The following is a 20421-nucleotide window of genomic DNA, read 5'->3' as shown; positions in this document are numbered from 1 at the left end:
CTTTTAGGGAAAGCATGTGCTTTGAGTATGCTTTACAGGTGTCCGCAGTCATAAATGACATCTAGTCCAATCCCTGCTGATGCAGGAAATCCACTGCAACTTCAGCATCCCTCCTAGGTGACCATCTTAGAAACATCTAACAAAGAAGTCTGTTCCACTGTTGGACAGTTCCTTCTCTCAGGTAGTAAATTCTTCTTCCTATTGAGCCAAAAACCCTCTTTCTTGTAATTTGACTCAGTGGTTCAGGTCATACCCTTGAGAACAAGAGGAAATAACTTTGTTCCTATCCAAATATTTGAAGATGGCTATCATATCACTTCTTGGTATTCACTCCAGAGTCTGAAATGTCAATATGCTGTGGTTGAATTATACGTTGGAGATGTTGGCTTCAGAGATTAACAGGTAGGGAAATTTGTTGAGAGTGGGTGATTTTAAGAAGGAGCTGGTGGGTTGGGGACCTTGATAGGTTGTTTTTAATACAGATAAATAATACCAAACAAACTTTAAAAACAATGGAGTGGGTTGAATTCAATTATATAATAATATTATAACAATGCTAACCTGATGCATCCCTTTTCCATCTTTGTTTTAACCTGGCACTGAATGATAGATAATAGAATCCTGATTAACTGGTAATGGTTAATGAGGGGCAATGGTTAATCAGAATCTTGGAAGAAGAAAGTGGTTCTCCATTTTGGGAACTGTAATTTTGGGTGCTGCTGTTGATTTGGAGCAAAAACTGATTTGGGACTACTTGTTACTATATGAATCATAGAATCATAGAATCATAGAATCATAGAGTTGGAAGAGACCACAAGGGTCATCGAGTCCAACCCCCTGCCAAGCAGGAAACACCATCAGAGCACTCCTGACATATGGTTGTCAAGCCTCTGCTTAAAGACCTCCAAAGAAGGAGACTCCACCACACTCCTTGGCAGCAAATTCCACTGTCGAACAGCTCTTACTGTCAGGAAGTTCTTCCTAATGTTTAGGTGGAATCTTCTTTCTTGTAGTTTGTATCCATTGCTCCGTGTCCGCTTCTCTGGAGCAGCAGAAAACAACCTTTCTCCCTCCTCTATGTGACATCCTTTTATATATTTGAACATGGCTATCATATCACCCCTTAACCTCCTCTTCTCCAGGCTAAACATGCCCAGCTCCCTTAGCCGATCCTCATACGGCATTGTTTCCAGGCCTTTGACCATTTTGGTTGCCCTCCTCTGTACACGTTCTAGTTTGTCAGTGTCCTTCTTGAACTGTGGTGCCCAGAACTGGCCACAGTACTCCAGGTGAGGTCTGACCAGAGCAGAATACAGTGGCACTATAACTTCCCTTGATCTAGATGCTATACTCCTATTGATGCAGCCCAGAATTGCATTGGCTTTTTTAGCTGCCGCGTCACACTGTTGGCTCATGTTAAGTTTGTGGTCAACCAAGACTCCTAGATCCTTTTCACATGTACTGCTCTCAAGCCAGGTGTCACCCATCTTGTATTTGTGCCTCTCATTTTTTTTGCCCAAGTGCAATACTTTACATTTCTCCCTGTTAAAATTCATCTTGTTTGTTTTGGCCCAGTTCTCTAATCTGTCAAGGTCGTTTTGAAGTGTGATCCTGTCTTCTGGGGTGTTAGCCACCCCTCCCAGTTTGGTGTCATCTGCAAATTTGATCAGGATGCCCTTGAGTCCATCATCCAAGTCGTTGATAAAGATGTTGAATAAGACTGGGCCCAAGACAGAACCCTGTGGCACCCCACTAGTCACTCTTCTCCAGGATGAAGAGGAACCATTGATGAGCACCCTTTGGGTCCGGTCAGTCAGCCAGTTACAAATCCACTGAGTGGTAGCATAGTCAAGACCGCATTTTACCAGCTTCTTTACAAGAATATCATGGGGCACCTTGTCAAATGCCTTGCTGAAATCAAGGTAGACTACATCCACTGCGTTCCCTTCATCTACCAGGCTTGTAATTCTGTCAAAAAATGAGATCAGGTTAGTCTGACATGACTTATTTTTCAGAAATCCATGCTGACTATTGGTGATCACAGCATTCCTTTCTAGGTGCTCACAGATTGTTTGCTTAATGATCTGCTCCAGAATCTTCCCTGGTATTGATGTTAGACTGACTGGGCGGTAATTATTTGGGTCCTCTTTTTTCCCCTTTTTGAAAATAGGGACAACATTTGCCCTCCTCCAGTCTGCCGGGACTTCGCCTGTTCTCCAGGAATTCTCAAAGATGACTGCCAGTGGTTCTGAGATCACATCTGCCAGTTCTTTTAATACTCTTGGATGCAGTTCATCTGGCCCTGGAGACTTGAATACATCTAAACTAGCCAAGTATTCTTGTACTATCTCCTTAGTTATTCTGGGCTGTGTTTCCTCTGCTGAATCATTTCCTCCAAATTCTTCAGGTCGGGCATTGTTTTCTTTATCGGAGAAGACTGAGGCAAAGAAGGCATTGAGGAGTTCAGCCCTTTCTGTGTCCCCTGTTTGCATTTCACCATCTTCTCCTCTGAGTGACCCCACTGTTTCTTTGTTCTTCCTTTTGCTACGAACATACCCATAGAAGCCTTTTTTGTTGCTTTTAACCTCTCTAGCAAGCCTGAGTTCATTCTGTGCTTTAGCTTTTCTGACTTTGTGTCTACACGTGCTGGCTATTTGTTTGAATTCCTCTTTGGTGGTTTCCCCCCTTTTCCATTTTTTGTACACATCCTTTTTTAATCTTAACTCAGTTAAAAGTTCTTTAGATAGCCACCCTGGCTTCTTAAGGCACCTTCCATGTTTCCGTCTCATTGGTATTGCCTGAAGTTGTGCTTTTACTATCTCCCTCTTAACAAACTCCCAGCCATCATGAACTCCCTTTCCTTTTAGTATTACTGTCCATGGGATCTCACCCAGCATATGCTCATGCTTCTTACTTGCTCAACCTGTACAGCTGTAAATAAACAAAAAACAACAATACCATAAATATCAATTGATCTCACACTAGGCACTGATACTGTAAAACAACCCCAAGCTTTCTCACTGTTTAGGAAAACACAACATGATATAAAATCCTATTATAAATTGCAGATTTTGAAAATAACAGTAACAATAATGTGTTACCTGCATGGGAATCAGTACCTTCATCTTTGATCTCAACACTAACATTTCTAATTCAATAGTTCACATCCAACTCAGAAGGCACAGCTCTTAGGTTTAAAACAGTTTGATCCAGTTTACAAGAAATAAGATAGAAGTTAAAAGTGAGAAATTTAAAATCTGAAGGGAGGTGGATTTATCTGTCAATAAAATCATTTTCCTCCTATCAATAATTTTTTTTCTTCTAAAAAAAAAAGAGTGAGTGATGAATGGTTGATTGAAATGGCAAGATCTGTTGCTCGCTTCTTTTTCAGTTCTGACACTCTTTCTCTGATGCCTGCTTGTCTCTAGTCCTCAAAACTTTATCTGCAAATGCTTCAGGTCTAATGCTCTTTGCAGCAGCATTAGACTAGAGGGAGGGGGAACATGGCAGCTCAAGGCTTGCCCAGCCTCATTCCCATGGCACTAAACTATGGCCTAGGATTCTTGCAATAGAAAAGCAACCATCACAACAACTTTGAAACTTTTAAATAATCCCTAGATTGAAGCCAGGTCAGCCTGACAATTTAATGAAGCTTGATTTTAATAGTTGCATGGCAATGTATATTTTCAACAACAACAACAAAATCCAGTGGGAGACTTCCATGTGTGCAGCCTTTGGGGGAGCGTGTTATCTAAAACTGGTCCCAGGTGATCATAGGTAAACTCATTTTACATACCTAATCAGGCTCAGTACAAATGCCTTCAGTGGTCAGCACCACTGCAAAAATGAATGAAGTCCACTGAAGGGAACTTTGAACATGTATGGCATCTTTTCGCCTCCACACGATAACCAGGCTCTAAGTGCCTGAGATCAGATAGAAGATAGTGAGTTGATTTGATCCATCTTCTTTGATCTGCTTCTGCCTCACATACTTCTGTCTTCAAAGTAATTTAAGAGTCATTCCCTATGGCCACTTCAGTTCAGTAAGTATGGTAGCTTGGAAAAGCGGGTTAACTCTAGAAAAGTGGCCTTTTTATGTGTGCTTTCCATCCGCAGTATGAAATATGGCTTGGGTTTCCCATGCTATGCTGTGACAGTGCATCATAAAGAAATTCCACACAGTGAAGCTGCAGCAGAAATGGCACAGCAAATCGTCGCCATCTGCAGCCTCTATAGAATCATAGAATTGTGGAGTTGGAAGGGATCCCGGGGGTCATTTAGTCTGCCCCCTGCAAGGCAGGAATCCTGCCCACATCTGACCCTAGGTGGGCTAAAACCACCAACCTTCTGGTTAACAGCCAGACACACCTACCCATTGCGCTACTTGATGTAGGATAATTAGTTTAGCCCATGTTGAGCTCACATTGAATTAGAATAATAAAATCATAGAGCTGGAGGGGACCACAAGGATCTTCTGGTCTAACCGCCTACCTGCACAAGACATTTGTTGTCTCAGTATCCCTGATAGGAAGCCCTCCAGCCTCTGTACAAAATCTAATGAAGGACAATCCACCCCTTTCTGAGGCAGTCTGTTCCGCTGTTGGAAAACAAATTTGCTCTATCATCTGACTCATCTCACTATCTTCACGTAGGTGAAGCTGCACTATCTTCACATAAGTGAAGCTGCACAGGTACACAACAAACTGGTTAAAGCTTTGCACAACTGCAGCATGTGCCAGAATAGCCATGCTTCCACCAGTGACATTGATGGACCATCTCCACTGGGCTGTGATGTGTCTGTGCATTCAAATCAAAGACCACTTTATTGGTCACCACCTGAAAGTGTTAATCTGGCTCCTCAGTTGCTCACCATTTCCCACTAGTGGCAGAAATCTCCATGAATCAGTTTGATATGGTTTGGGCGCTGCACATCTTTGAGAATCTTTGGGGTGAGCTTTCCATATGGACTGGCCTTGGATTGCATCAGGGGGATGAGGCATCTTTTTCAGTCCACAGGCCACATCAGCCCCTGGGCAACCTTGGGGTGGGAGCACATGCCAGTAGATAGTGGACCAGAAGCAAAATGTGAGTGGGGCTGAGGCAAAAAGTGGGAGGATGAGTCTTTCTGACTTACTTTAGTACACTAGGACACCTTCCATCTACACAAGTCAAAGGTTTATACAGTGATATATATGTGTGTGTGTGTGGTGTTGTTGTTGTTGTTTAGTCGTTTAGTTGTCTCCAACTCTTCGTGACCCCATGGACCAGAGCACGCCAGGCCCTCCTGTCTTCCACTGCCTCCCGCAGTTTGGTCAAACTCATGCTGGTAGCTTCGAGAACACTGTCCAACCTTCTCGTCCTCTGTCGTCCCCTTCTCCTTGTGCCCTCCATCTTTCCCAACATCAGGGTCTTTTCCAGGGAGTCTTCTCTAGGGGTACTCTAATTTCCCTACTCATTGAAATGCTGCCCCTCAATGAGGCCAAACGTAGATACACAAAATGTTTAGGGGTATGTGTACCCCTGCGTGTGTCCCCCCCAAAAAAGCACTGGGTTTATATACACCCACCACACACACATCCTCCAGCTAGCAAGAAAAATGCATTTATCACAGGTCAAGCCAGGCAAAAGCACTTAAGGAAGGACTGTTCAGGGTGTGGCCTGGGGATGAGGAGAGACAGAGGCACCAGAAGGGACACATTTGGCTGCAAACCTGAGGTTCCCCATCCCCGGATTGCATGTTAATTACCCATGCCAACACCACTGGCTCATGACTGGGAAATTCTGCTTTGATGAGAGTATGGAATAACGGGATCAGCCACTCCTCATGGAAGGCCAATTCACACATTCCGCGTGGTGTTCCAGCAACACAGACATTTTACTACCAAAGGTCAAGATAACACACACACACCCTTCATTCCTTGTATAGAAACTGAATGGATTGGTATTTGACTCTTGAATTGTAAAGCGGGGGAAGCTTCAGAAAAGGAGTACAAAAAATGATATGGGCTAGAGCAACTCTGCTATGAGGAAATGATACAAAATGTGTGGGCTTTTTAGGAGAAGGAGAGTAAAGCAGAGGTGTACTGCTTTACTCTCTTTCTCCTAAATGGTGTACAAGACTATTCAGTTTGGAGAAAGTGGGTAGAGTTTTTCTCCCTGTCTCATAACACTTGAACCTGGCGCCATTAGCTGAAACCGAATGTTGGAAGAGTCTGGACAGGCAAAAGGTGTAAAGTTAAAGTATGGAATTCCCCCTGCTGCCGCTGCCCAAGACAGGCTGGCCACCACATCGGATGACTTTAAAAGGGTTTTAGACAAAAGCATAGAGGATAAGCCTATAAATGGCTAGTAGCCATGATAGCTATGTCCTCCTTCAGGTGCCAGAGGCAGTATCATTCTGAATACCAATTGCTGGGCTCCCCATAGGCCATCTGTAAGGTCAGGATGCTGAAGTAGATGGGCCATTGGCCTGATCCAGCTGGGCTTCCTTTCATCTGATGTTCTCCTCTCACTTCAGAAATGGAGGCGGGACAGCATCCTCCACCATAATTGCAGGTGCAGGGTAAGCAATGTGGCACACATGGAATTGCCATCCGGCAGAAGGGAGTACATGGGAGTCAGAAGGAATGGCTGGGCAGGTGACGGTAGTGTTGAGAAACAGTGGCAAACAGACGACCCCCCCCATCCCACACCAGCATTCTGGCTCTGACTGAGCCAGCTGCCCCACTGTGCCTAACGGCAGGGCCTGCCCTGCACAGAATTCATTTCAGCAGCCACTATGCCACTACAGGCATGCACCACTTGGTCAGTCTGTTCCCCTTCACATGTTACCCCATGGTGGGCTCCCAAGTAGCCAGAGCTAATACCTACTTGGGTAGGACCCTTCCTGACACAGGAGCTAAAAGGTGTGCCTGTTTATGGGTTGTGTGCAAACGAAGTCTCCAGCTGTGTGTGCTTAACACTCATCACCTGCATCCCTTAGGAGAGATCAACCTGCCCAGCTGTGATCACCTCTCTGCTCCTTCCAATCCAACCTCACTAGCTGCGTCCCGCTTCCAACTTCGGTTATGTGGAAAAGGAAAAAGTAAAAGCGGAAGGGGAGAGAAAGATCCCAGCCTATCTGGAACAGCTCATGGTGCAATTGACGAAGGGCGGGGAGAAACAGGAGGCGCAGGCGTGGATTAGAATGAAAACAGATCAGTCAATGGATTTGGACTCCGGAGATCATCTGACTTGAGTTAACAAACCCCAACTGGATTTCGAAGTGTGGGAGAGAGAGAGGAAAAGTTTCTTTCCCCCCTCCACCTCCTCTTTCTTTTTTAACTTTCCTCCACTGGCGGCGGCGGCGGTAGTGGTGGTGGTGGGGGAAAAGCAAGAACCCTCCGCTCTCGCGCGCTCTCCTCCCCCTGCTGCGTTCCTTAATTTCTCCCCGAGCGTGCGCGTCCGGGGATGTCCTACGTTGGGATGATGGATGGCAGGAGGGCAGAAACGCGGCGGCAGCCGAAGAAGCGCCCAGCACTTTTTTGAACTCTCCCTCTCTCCCTTTCCCGGACGATCCTCAATGAGTCTTCGAGAAGGAGGAGAAAGGGGAAGCTTGCGCTCCAGCCGGGATTTTTGGTAGCGGCAGCAGCAGCAGCACCACCATCAACAGCAACTCCCGCTTTTCAAGAAGGGGTAGAAAACGACGCACAAAAGGACTGCAAGCGGCAACAACCCTCCCTCCCCCCAAGCCCTGAAGTGGACGATGGGGCGCTGGATTCGCAGCCCTCTCCTGGAGCCGGAGCAGCCGCTGGCCCTTTGAAAAAGCAAACAAACTTCTCTTTGGGTAAAGTTGCTTCCCTCCGTTTCCCTCCCCCTCCCCACCCCCACATTTTGGAATGCTTTGGGATTGTAAAGAGAGGTGACTGTCCTTCAAGTGTCGATTGCCTCCCCCCCCCCGTTAAAGTGTGTTTGTTTGCGTGTTGGAGCAGACGAGGGGGGTCCGCGCGCTCTTTCCCGCCGCCGCGCCCCCCCCCCCCTTGGTGGGTGTGACGGCAAAAGTTGGTAGCAGGCGGGTCGGTGCTGCTGTGGATTGATTGATCCGAAGCAGGGAACCTGCGCACGTGTGTCGTCTCTCTCTCTCGTGTGTGTCTGTCTGTGTGTGTGTGTGTGAGAGAGAGAGAGAGAGAGAGAGAGAGAGATGCATTTTCAGGAACTGTGGCGGTGCCTTGACTTTCCTGCTACAACTAGGCAGGAGGGGAGGAGCAGCAGCAGCAGATGAGAGATTGACCAACGTTCGGCTTGGAATGTTGGGAGAATTCCTCCCCCACGGGGGTGCGTGGGTGGTGGGGAAGGTGGGGGCTGCCCCAATACTAGGGAGGCTGCCGCTCCTTCTGGGGAGATCCGTGCTGCTTTCTCTCTTCCTCGCCTTCCTCCGCCTCCCCCCCCCCCCCCGCAACCTGTGTGTATCTGTTGATTTGAAATCTCCCATCTCCGCGGAAGACGGGCGCGGGGGTGCCTGGGTGGGAGTCAGTTCCTTCCACAAGAAGCGGCTTTCCTTGCGCTGCTCCACTCCCTGCAGCTCCCACCCACGCGCCCCAACTTTCCAGGAGTTTGGCGGACATGTGACGGGCGGTGTTGGTTGCTTTTCCCCGCTGCACACCTTTTGGACTGCAAAGCGTGGCGCGGATATTTCATAGCGGTGTCTTACGCATAAGCCAGATATCCTACGTGCATCTCTCTCTCTCTCTCTCTCTCTCTCTCTCTCTCTCTCTCTCTCTCTCTCTCTCTCTCTGTGTGTGTGTGTGTGTGTGTGTGTGTGTGTACCAATCCCGCAGGGATGCGTGTATAGGCATTTTCCAGAAACAAGACGGTAACCTGGCGGGGGCTGTGAGCCTGCGATTATAACGGGGAGTGAGTGATCACTTATTTGCAACTTAAATTTTGGTGTGCGCGCCATTCCCTAAAATCTTTTACAGGGAGAGATGGAGAGGCTCCTGGGTTTGACTTAACTGCTCGCAATTGTCTCCCTCTGGCCACTTATCCAACCCCCCCCCCCCCCCACTTTCCCAAAGCAATCTTTCGGCAAGTATATTTGCGAAGGAATTTCAAAAATCCACCCTGCAACTTGATCCCTGTGTGATGGGGAGCGGCATGGAGTGAGCTGGGCGCCAATCCTATTAAGGATTTGGAGAGCTGAAGGGGTGCTTACCCCCCCCCTCCAAGAACTCAACGGCTTGAAGACAATTGTGGAAGGAGGGAGGGAATCGTTTCTTCTTGTTTTTCTTGTTGCCCCCTCCCCAAAGAAACCCTCCACACATACTAAATTGCTGTCATTTGTTGAGATTTTCCAGGTGCACCTTTGCCTAAAATAGTTACCTGATTTTCAAACTATTATGCTTGTGTGTGTTCAGATTCTGGCATTAAAGATGTGTTGTTTGGCCTGTGGAACACTTTCCATCCAAGTTGCACGGGGAGTCAATGTAGAGGTTTTCAGGCAGCATGATAAAGAATATAGCCAATAACAACTTTGGAAAGGGTGGAAAAAATGCAGAAGTTTCACATAGGCTATCCCTGGGGTGGGGGTGGAATACAGGGACCCTTTGGAGCCGTAGCACTCAACCAGATAGGTGCTGAGGATCTGCAATGTTCTTGCTGCTTATGGTCCATGAGAGTGTAAAGTTGTTAGGATATTCCTCAATGTAACTCACCAAGAGCACAAGACAACTTTTAAAAGACTGTTGGTCACCTTTTATTGCAAGTGCCACAAAAATAATGTTGCACTGGCCCATCAAAACACCGCTCTTAAGGGGTGTAGAGACTGGCAAGATAAGTCTTCAGTTGTAGGGGGATTCTAGCTTTGTGTGTGGCTGTATGAGAGGGAGATCCCTATGGCCAAGATCCCCACAAAGAGAAACACTCTAAATGCATAGGGCATTTGCCTTGTAATGAGAGGTGTTGTGCAACCCAATACATGTTTACTTGAAAGTTAAGTCCCGCTGTGTTCAGTTAGTTTTACTTCCAGAGAAATGTGTGTGTGGAACTGCAGCTTAGCAGCACAATCCTATGCATTTTTACTCAGAAGTAAATGAAGTTGTATCCGATGAGAGCTTTGGCTGGATTGTGCCAATAAATTAAATAAAAGTAAAATGCAAATGCATAAAGTAATACATTGGTTCCTTACTCTTTTTTTAAAAAAAATTGACAATGCACATAGTCTGTTATGATCTCTCTTATTTTATGTCGTTTTTCAAAACCTGCACATATTGGGGTACCCTTTCCACAGCTGAAGCATTTTGAAGTTTATGTATTATTGACTGTTACAGATAAAAAGAGCAGTTGTAAAACTTTCTCTCCTTTTTATGCAATAGAGGTCTCTGGGGATGTCCAAGAATTTGAAAGTAAACGTTGCACTCGCATGCTGCATAAAATAGCATTTAAACAAATATTGTATTGGCATGTCCCATGGACCCAGTGCCAAAAGAGTAGAGTAAATAAACGGCGAAATCCAAAATATACAGACGTGGAAAAGACTGATTTCTTGCAAAGACTTACTGATTTGATCTGTTTGTTCTAGCTACCTTAGATTTAAGAGAGAACCTTATGGGGGAGAGGGCTTAAAAACAAATTTACGTACCTTTTGCTGCAAGGAAAACAAATTGTGCTGCCTACTTTGACCCGCAAAAGGAAATCTTTTAGATATATAGTACATCATTTACAGCATTGTAAAATGCATGTTGATTGTTGCATATTGCTCAAGCAGTAGTTGTTGGGGTTTTGTATTAATATATCTATATATATCTTGATATTTGCCGGGAGTTATTTATATTTTGTTCAGAGTGCCAGGAAACTTTGACACCTGTCAAACTTTGACTTGCCCTCAACATAAATGGCAGATTGAGTATAACTTCACATCTGGCTATATATAATCTAACAAATTACCCACAGTGGAACTTTTTGTGGGGCAATTAAAAAATAAGGCAAGTTTCCAATTTGACAACCCACCCACAATTTTGAAAAGACAGAAAATCAACTTATACTGAACTGTTTCTCTTTGGTGAACTTTTCAGTCCTCTGGGGTGTGTTTGTAAAAGAGATAATCTTTAAAGCAAGGTGTGGGGGAAGATTCGCTTGATGCTGAATCCTGTTGTTGCCTTAAGCGCATAACTTTGAAGTGCCCAGAAATGTAACCACTGCACTGCATAGGAAAACATATCCCGGGGACTCTCTCCAACTTCCTTTTAATGTCTTTATTTCTTCATGCGTCAAAAGGTTTGTAGGTTTGGGCAGATTCATATGGATAAAAAATGGTTGCAGCTGGACATTTGTGTATATGGTATGTGCACTGAAGGCTGGGACATAACACTTATTGAAATCCGATGGTGCTGATTTAAAAGTGATCATTCTGATTTAAATCTAGAGGCCACTTGGAGGATATTTCCCATCTTATTATGAAAAGCTGCGCGGGCATATGCTAAGCAACTGGTGTCAAATTCTTAGCCTGTTTTATGTGGGAAGAGTCTTGAGAAGCATCCTTATTTGAGCCAACTGGAGCCATTTTAGAAAGGGTGGGGTGTAAATGTTTAAAATAATAAATGAAAAACAGTAATTACAGAAACCAGGCTAGAATTTATATCTGGCTTTAATGTGACAAAGTTTGAAATGCTATCATAAATGGTTGCAGAAATCAATTGCCTTTTGTTTATGCTAAACAAAATTTGAATAGCAACAAACGGTATAGAATATACCGTTCTGTCAATATAAATTGGAATGAAATATTTGAGATACTTGACAGTAATTCCCCCCTTAATTCAGATTTCTTAAAATTATTTAGTTACTTGTTTAATAAGCACCTGACGATGGGTTGGGTGCCGTATGTGGGTGAACTCAAAGGAGAGATCTGTCCGCTGACTTATAATCAAACATGGCACAGGTAAAGGGAAGAAGACATTTATTCTGAAAAGTAGAGCCAAAATAAAGAAGTAGGTTTTAAGCCACTGGAAGGAAAGGTAAAGGTGACGGCAGCGGAGATGGAGCTGCACAGCGGGTTCAGTCCTGTCTTTTAAAACCTGAGATGTGCAGCCCAATCTATGCACGTCTGTTTGAAAGTAAGTAATCTGAATTCAATGTGACTTAGTCCCAAGAAGTCATGGATAGGACTGCAGCCTTACAGCCCAATCCTATACTTCTTTACTCAGACATCCTACTATGAGGGGTGTTGCTCCCAATAAAGAGTGTATACAGCTGCAATCAAAGGAAATCACTCATAAAGAAAATAATGTTGTGCTTTTACAGTACTTTATTTTAAAATAAATGCGGCATACTGCATTGCCACATTGTTACCAGTGCCTGATTGCTATTTAGGATCAGGATGTTAGGAAAAAGGCTGTTCCAAGGCATCCTAATGTTAGATTATTTGGGGGTTTGATAGCTTCTTAGAATCACCCTTCACGCATTCCAAGCTGCATCTTTTACACGGACAATCTCTTTCCCAAGCACATAAGAGTTTTGTAGAAAAGTGCATGGACATTGCTACCCCTTGCTCCCTCAACTCCTGGTGGCCTACTGTAAGCCAGTTGTTTGCACTGCATCCTGAAAGATACACAAATCCTTCAAGCTTTTTGTGCTCTCAGAAGTGCCTTGTTCACAGTGGAGTTTCCAGTACGGATTAGCGAAGAAAGCAAATTCAGCCAGCAATCACACCAAACTCTATATTTATTTGTGTAGCAAACACCCATCCATTGCTGTCCTTAGAATGAGTACACTTAACAATCTTACTCAAGTTGAAGTAGAGGGTTAAAAGGAGAAAGAGGTGATTTTGAATGGTTTGGATTTTTTTTTTAAAATACTCCTATTCCCTAAAAACAGCTTCTCTAACACTTCTTTGGACTGTTTGCACTTGAGCTACTTGTTCTGTTATCTGAATTTCTATGAATGAAGTTGACTGCACTGCAGTGTGTTAATTTACTTGAGCAGTGTTTGACATACACTTGAAAGCAGGGTAAATATAGAAAAGAACTGGGGTTTATTTTGTTAGCATTTCGAAGGAAAAGCAGCAACCCAAAATTGAATCTTGAGAGTTAATTACTTCCTTTACCCACACTGCCACAGCGCAAAAACATCTTATTTAATGGTCTTTGGTTAGATACCTGCACACTTTGTGAATTCCCATTGGACACTTACAGATCTTATATTGGGCAATCATGAAAGCTCGGAACATATGGCTGCATATGTAGAACTCAAGGGTAAATTGCTGGAGATGATCTCTTTACTTTATTTGGAATACCCAATGAATGGGGAACCAACAATAATAGTTTGGATAATTAACAAAAACTCTGTGTTTTGTCCAGAAATCCACTTGAAGTATACCAGAGTTAAAAGCTTTATTGGAACCTGAAGGAATGGCAGGAAAATGTCCCTGAATCTGTTAATCCTAGTGCAGTTGTTGGGCTTTCCTTAAATGAAAAAGTGCTAGGAACTGAAAAACAATAAGCCCAAATTGCAGCTGAAAAAGAGGTGCCTGGTAATACAATCCTATGCATGTCTACTCAGAAAAGGTCCCATTGAATTTGATAGGACTTTTCTTCAACCTTAGTTGGTCACCAGGATCTGTACATACTAGGCATCTGGACCTGAATCCAGAGTCTACTAATGATGGTTAGAAGCTTTGTTTCCACCCACTCCTCCTCTTCTCGATTTATTGCATTTTTTTAAAAAACTGGCCATTACTATTTAAGTTCTTAAGACTGGGTGAAGCAAAATAATACAGGCCAGAGTACTAGACACTTGCTGCTATGTATCATTTCTGTTCCTTTCCCACTTTCAAGGTCTGAAAGGGCATTTAAAAGAAGCCTTAGCCCAGCTCGAGACTTTTCTCCCTGTTCCCTGCTAGAAAGGGGGAGAAATAGAGAACCCACATTAATTTTGTGCATCTGGGAGGATAAGCTTTTAAAGCAGGCTCTGGCGTTTTTGGGTTAACTTGAATAGGTTAATGTTTAAAAAAAGAGGGGGGTGGACACATTGGTGGGGAGTGGGTTTTAACTGAGTACCCAATCCCATTCATTCATTAGCATAAGAAAACCAGTTTTAGTGCATTTACTATTGTATTGAGTGAAGAGTTCCAACAGTCAGGAGGAGAAAGAAAGTGAAAAGCTGCAAAGAAATGATGGGCTATTCAGATTATTCAGCAAGCCCCCCTCCTCCCCAGCTCCGGTCATCTGCCTTCGAGATCGGGGGATCGGGGATCTCACTTTTATCTCCCCCCCCCCTCCACTTTCGCCTTTCTTTTGCCTTTTTCACACGTTCACTTTTGTCAAGGTTTATTGGTCACGTTTTTTTCTTCTCTGCAAATCTGTGGAAAATTTAATGAACCAAAAACAACAGTGACATAAAAGGAACTTTTAGCACCAGGGCTGAATTCTCTCTCTCTCTCTCTCTCTCTCTCTCCACATTTCAGCTAGAAATCTGCCTCTCCTCCTCATTGTGCAGTTACTGTAGGAACATACAGTAGAAACTGGGGGAAACAGCTGCACTGGTAACTGTTCATTGGGGGGGAAAGTTTGTATAATGCGTGTGACCTGACAGAAAGCCCAATTATAAATGCCTTTCTCTCTCCTTTGATACCTTTGTGAGGGTCAGATGCTAGACACTGCTCCTGCTCCTGCTCACAGGACTGCATCTGATAAAGTATTTCCTTTGAGGGGAGAATGAAGCCCATTAGTTGCCTGGCATTTCAACCCAAGTCGCAATGATTGCGGATTACCAGTCCTTATTTACAGCTCCCTCAATTGTTTTAGTGGCCTGATCTTTGCTCGGCCCACATCTGCCCTGCCTCTGTGCTGTCTTGGCGTGTTTTATGATGCAAATGTTTTTTTGTTGCTTTACAAATAGTTTCAGTATCTGGATGATCTCAGGTGGCGTAGCTGAAAAGCAGCTTCTTTTCTCCCAGTTGGACTCAAACCCTGTAATTAAGCGGGGCTTCCAGGGCGATTATATATTTGGTTCCAGTACCCTTTCGGAGCAATTTCCCTTTAGGAAACCAGTTGAACTTTCGGCTCATTAGGATTCGCTTGTGGTTAATCTGAAAGGCTTTGGACAATAGCAATTCTTAGCCCTCCTTCTCCACCCTACTGGCTTTTCTCTTGATTGCATGAGTACCAGAATAGCGGGGAAATGGAACTGAGCATATTTGTGACAAACCACATTAAGATGCATTCACCTGGATATACTGTAGAGTAGTTCTCTTGGAGCTGTTATCTTGCTTGTTTCACAATAACTTCTGAATTCTTGTTTAACTTCTTACTGTGCTTGGTCTTATGTGCTGACTCCCCAAATGTGAATCCATATATTCCACTTGCATACAAGCACACATACTCCTACTGTTACAGATCTAAGCTAGTGAGTGCTGGTGAGTGCAGCTATCTGTCAACATTTGCCAACATGGTCCCTGTTCGGATGATACGAGCAAGATTTGAAGGGCCACAGATTTCTTCATCCTTGGTCCTAAAGTGGTACCTCAGGTTAAGAACAGTTTCAGGTTAAGAACGGACCTGCAGAACAAATTAAGTTCTTAACCCAAGGTACCACTGTATTCACTGATGAGCATATGTTGGGGACGGACAAAGGATATAACTCTCTTTACAATGGCCCCACTTCTTAGCTTCCCAGGAGCATCTGGTTGGCTACGGTTGGAATTACTATGATGGGCCAATAGGTTACCCTTTGGTCTGGTCTAAAAAGGGAATAATTACTGTGGATCATAACTTCTTAAGATAAGGGTTTGAAGCCAGAGGCTTCAGAGGTTCAACTGTAAAACCTACATCACTGGTAACAATTACTTTCAATCTATTCATGAGTGGGGCTAGGATTCTTCCCTGGAACAAATGCATAGCAAGAGAACTGGTACTAGCAAATAAAGCTTTCACCACAGATCAGACTAAGGATGGTGGAATCACTACACCATTTTATGAGTGTTTGTATGTTATTTGCATTTATATTGTATGGCAAATTGAACACCCTCCCATAGAGAACATTGGTTAACTAACCTGTCTTGTGAATGGTCCAGGATATGTCAAGACCAGAATAGCCAACATGGCAGTATCCAGATGTGGATGGACAATTCCCATCATCCCTGGCCATTGGCCATGTTGTCTGCTGGGAATGTATTTATTTGAGCACCTGAACCAAGCCTGAATTTCAAACATCTAGAAAACTTTTAAACATGGACCATGGTGGGAAAGAGGAGCTAGGAAGCTGGCCCAGTTTACTGCACCAGAAGCTCAAATTTCCTGATCAATTCACAGTTACCTCACTACCTAACCACTATATAAATGATGCTGGGGAAAGAACAAAGATGTTAATTTCATAATCACTTTGTTCAGCATTTGAGTATTTCCCTCCTTCCCCCGAGGCCTCAAAAGGTGCCTGTCAAAAGAGACTGAATGTTCTACAGGGCTAGACAAGTGCTGAAGTTGAAAATGAAAAGAAAATACTCTTGCCTGTATGTGTGGAAAGGAAAAGAGGCTACAGCTCAAGGAGTAGAGCAGACGCTTTGTATGCAGAAGGTTCTGACCACAATCCAGTTAAAAAGAGAATGAGCAGTCCCTGCAAAGCCATGGCTAGATAGAGTAGACCACTGATCACCATATCAGATGCTAGAAGGCATTATTTACCTAGATTAATTAGGCTATTAATGATGCCTTTTTAGGAGATACCTCTTCCTCTCATAGAGCTACAATTCTCAGAGTGGTTTTATTAGTCAGTACTCCTTCCCGGAGAACTCTGGGAATTGCTGCTTTTTGTCACCAGGGGCTGGGGTCCTTAACAACACTCAGAATTCTGAGCAAATTTTTTAAAGTGGTATGATACTGCTTTAAATGTAAAGTGGAGATGGGGGCATTGGATTCTATGGATGAATGTAAATGCCTTTTTCATCATCCTGCATCTGCCCTTAATACTTATTTTTCTGCATTCATCTGTGAAAGGAGGAGTGGGATCAAGCCCACAGGCCTCACCCCTCACTTGCCAAACTTTTACCCAAACGCAAGCAGAGCCTAAGGGCAAGCTGTGTGAGTGTAGGCTCTCCTTAGAGGTTCAGGTGAACACTCTCAAGTGGTGCCAGCAGGCATGATCTTGCTCTCTCAGTATTCATCTTCTACATGAATGAAGATATGGCCCTGTAGCAAATGATTCTTTGTACCTCCTGCATGGCAGTTCGAGGCATTCAGAGATGCGGTCAGTCTTCACTAATGACCTATTTGGATCATTTTTTCACCACATAGACTGATGACAAAAAATGTAGGGGTAGTCAAGTACGGTAAGTTTTACTCAGAGTAGATGCACTGGAATTAATAGACCTAACCTAGTTGCGCTTATTACTTTAAATAGATATACTCTGACTAAAACTCACTTAAGTGTGACCTTTGTTGTACTTTTGTAATGCTGTACATGAAAGTCATCAGAACCAGTAATGAGTGATTTGATTGACTGATGTTTATTTCTGAAGCTCAGGGCAGTTTATGTGGAGAGGCCATCTCCCAGTCCCATCCAGAGACCTTTGATGCTGAAACAATAAGACTGTTCAGAGACAGCCATGCGTTCAGCTAAAGCAGCAGTAGGCTGGGCTTTTTTTCAGCCAGAACTCAGTTCTGGAACCTTTCAGGTGGGCGCCGTTGCCATTATAAGAGCAAGGAAGGCGTTCATGGTGAGTTCTGGCACCTCTTTTTCTAGAAAAATAACACTGCCGGTAGATGACCATGTTTCTTGGGCATCATTCACCTTCAGCAAGGTGAATGGGCGCAACCAAAAGAGGGTAAGGCCACAAGGCACTTTCCTATGCATACTCTTGCATGCACACACACAAAGGCCACAGAGAGCCCCTGATGTAGCAAGTTAGTCTCCCCATGTTAAAGCATGAAGGGGAGCAGGATTAGATTCACTAGTCTTTCCTCCCTGTAGTCTTGGCATTAGTCCTCTCAGTGATGAGTGTACAGCTGCTAGGCTGTGGTGCACTGGCACAATGGCAAGTGAGCATGATTCTGTTGGATTCACTGAGTGCATGGGAATCATTCATGTAGATAGCCCTAATGATTGGTCTCATATGCTCACAGACCATACTCTCTTTAGATTGATCGCAAATATTGCATAACACTAAAAAAAAAACCAAACCCCCTCCCCACTATTTTTATTAGGCTTTTATGCTGAAAAGTAGTTTGATGTCACAAATGAAAAAACATTCAAATATCCATTCCACTTACCCCCACTCTACATGAAAAGAAACCACATTAATTAACATACACACACTAATCTGCGGGGCTTTATTACAGCCCTCCTCTTCTTTTTCTTGGTAGCTGAGAAAAAAGAAAACCCTGTTGATTAAGGACATATCTGTTAAAAGAACATCAGTTTTAAAAGACTGCGGTTCCTTTTCAGGGGGACCCTTAGCGAGCCCTTTTTGTGTGCGGAGGACAATGCAATAAGTCAGACGGGACTTTTTGAGCTGCATCTGTAAGGAACTGTAAGGGCCCCTGAAGTACACTTGTGTTAAGTTGAATTGATTGAGATTTAATGGCCGTTAGTGGCTATGAATGGTAATGATTTTCTTGAGTGTCTTCAGTGCGCTTGACATTAATAACTGGCGGACTTGTATATGTGCATGAACCAACTGCATGATTTACTTATAGAGATGCTTTCGCCCACCCTCCTTTTTCATAATTTAGTTGTTTTGATGGTTTGTTGGGTTCTTTTTGTAAAAAACAACAACAACATTGGCTTCAAGGAGCATGTACATCTTGTCAATTTAATTTTGTCCTCTTGATATTTCACCCGCTTTCCAGCATAAATCAAGCCATTATATAGCCGGGTGTGATGAATTTGTTTTACATGCCATCGTGAATTAATGTTATGCAAATGGAAGCTTTACAGGTACCATGATTTACTTAATAACAAGTTCCAATATTTAGGCTCATTCATTTTGTTTTGAAGGTTTATAGGTTGTATGCTTGTGTGCCTATGCGTGTGTGTGTTTGCACACAGGTACATAATTACTTTTTCAAATGTGAGATTTGTTTGTGTTTGGTGTGTAAGCACATATTGATGGTTGTGAATCATGGTTGTAACATGCTTTGCCTACCAAGGCATTTCAAAGAGAATATTCAAATACTGTGTGTGGGTTTGAGAGAGAGAAAAATGGCACCCGTGATTATTTTAGGTAACATTATGAAGAGGCATCTCTTGTATATCATTTGAAGCTTTTCTTGTAGGTCACTTAGATAAACAGCAGATTTTTTATTCTTCTTTACTCACCATGAAGGCTAGCCTAAGACAATCCATGGAACTGCCATATATTCAGAATGCTTTGAAAAATCTGCAAGAGCTATAAGAATGTCTATATTATTGCAGATTTTCCAACTGATCATACCCCCACCTGTTCTTACTCAAGGTTAAGGACAGTGGAGAGTGACACCTGACACATAAATACACCTCAAATTGCTGAAGATGAGAATAAATTTTTAGCTTTGCTTTCAAAAAATTGAGGTCTTGCAAATCCAATGATTGACAGTCTTTCAGTCTGTCATTTTCCTTCTCCAGATATACAGACACAAGGCACCTTGGCTTGATACATTGGTCGTGTTTGGGCTTGTGACAATATATTCTGGTCTTGATATTTCAGTGGCCTCAGGCTCAAGGTTTTAAGTCTGGTTTTCCCTGTCCATCTAGTATTAAGTCTGTGACAGTTTCTAAAACTTGCAATAAAGTTAAGAATACAAATAAAGTGAACAGTTTGTAAAATTCAGGACAAGGGTCCAAATCAGTCAGCAACTTGACCAATAGAAGCCCAAGGAAAATGACTGAGGGTTGTCTAACAACACATCTTACCATGTGCTTTTGAATGCAGCATTTGTTCCAGGCGATTTGAACAGAAATGGATCCCCGTGCATTTTGTCTGCTGTTAACACATCAACATTGGGCGCATGTGATTATGAATCATACCTATCACCCAGATGCTGGAAGCTTGTCTGGACCTGGAACAGGCACATGCAAATTGGATGTTGGGGGGATACTTGTAGAGCAGGATACTGTAATAAGTCAGGATGGGTGATCACTAAATAGCCTTAAAAGTTATACAATAGATTTAATCAAACAATAAGCAAAAGAACATGCCAAACCTGTGAGGGGGAGGGAGTTGCACCGCTGGAAACTGGCTATTTGTGTGTGAAAGGGAGAGTATAGGAAAACTGGCAGTTCTTAAATACAGCAAAATATTGCTTATCCGGTGCCGTCTAATCCAAACACTTCCTTGTTCTTTATGGACACACTTCACTGCAAACTGTCCTGCTTTATGAACCCTCTTTTGGACATCCCGTTGTAGCAGACAAACTTCATGTTCTCCCCGCTCTCTCCCTCTCCCTCACACACCCCAAGGACATCGGGGATTTCTATTGC

The 20421-nt window shown here is 43.5% G+C and overlaps 1 protein-coding gene across 1 annotated transcript in view; it reads left to right on the top strand.

The window, feature by feature from the left end:
• The first annotated feature begins 7175 nt into the window (after positions 1-7175).
• Positions 7176-20421, top strand: part of GLI2 (GLI family zinc finger 2) — a 191346-nt gene continuing 178100 nt past the window's right edge. Inside the window, exon 1 of the mRNA XM_083430377.1 lies at positions 7176-7825. The gene's annotated coding sequence lies outside the window, so the exon portion shown is untranslated. The remainder of the gene's footprint in view (positions 7826-20421) is intronic.

This window comes from Podarcis tiliguerta (assembly GCF_965153285.1).
Source record: "Podarcis tiliguerta genome assembly, chromosome: 1".
In the NCBI taxonomy this organism is placed as follows: Eukaryota; Metazoa; Chordata; class Lepidosauria; order Squamata; family Lacertidae; genus Podarcis; species Podarcis tiliguerta.
This window is presented reverse-complemented; position numbering and strand designations above follow the sequence as displayed.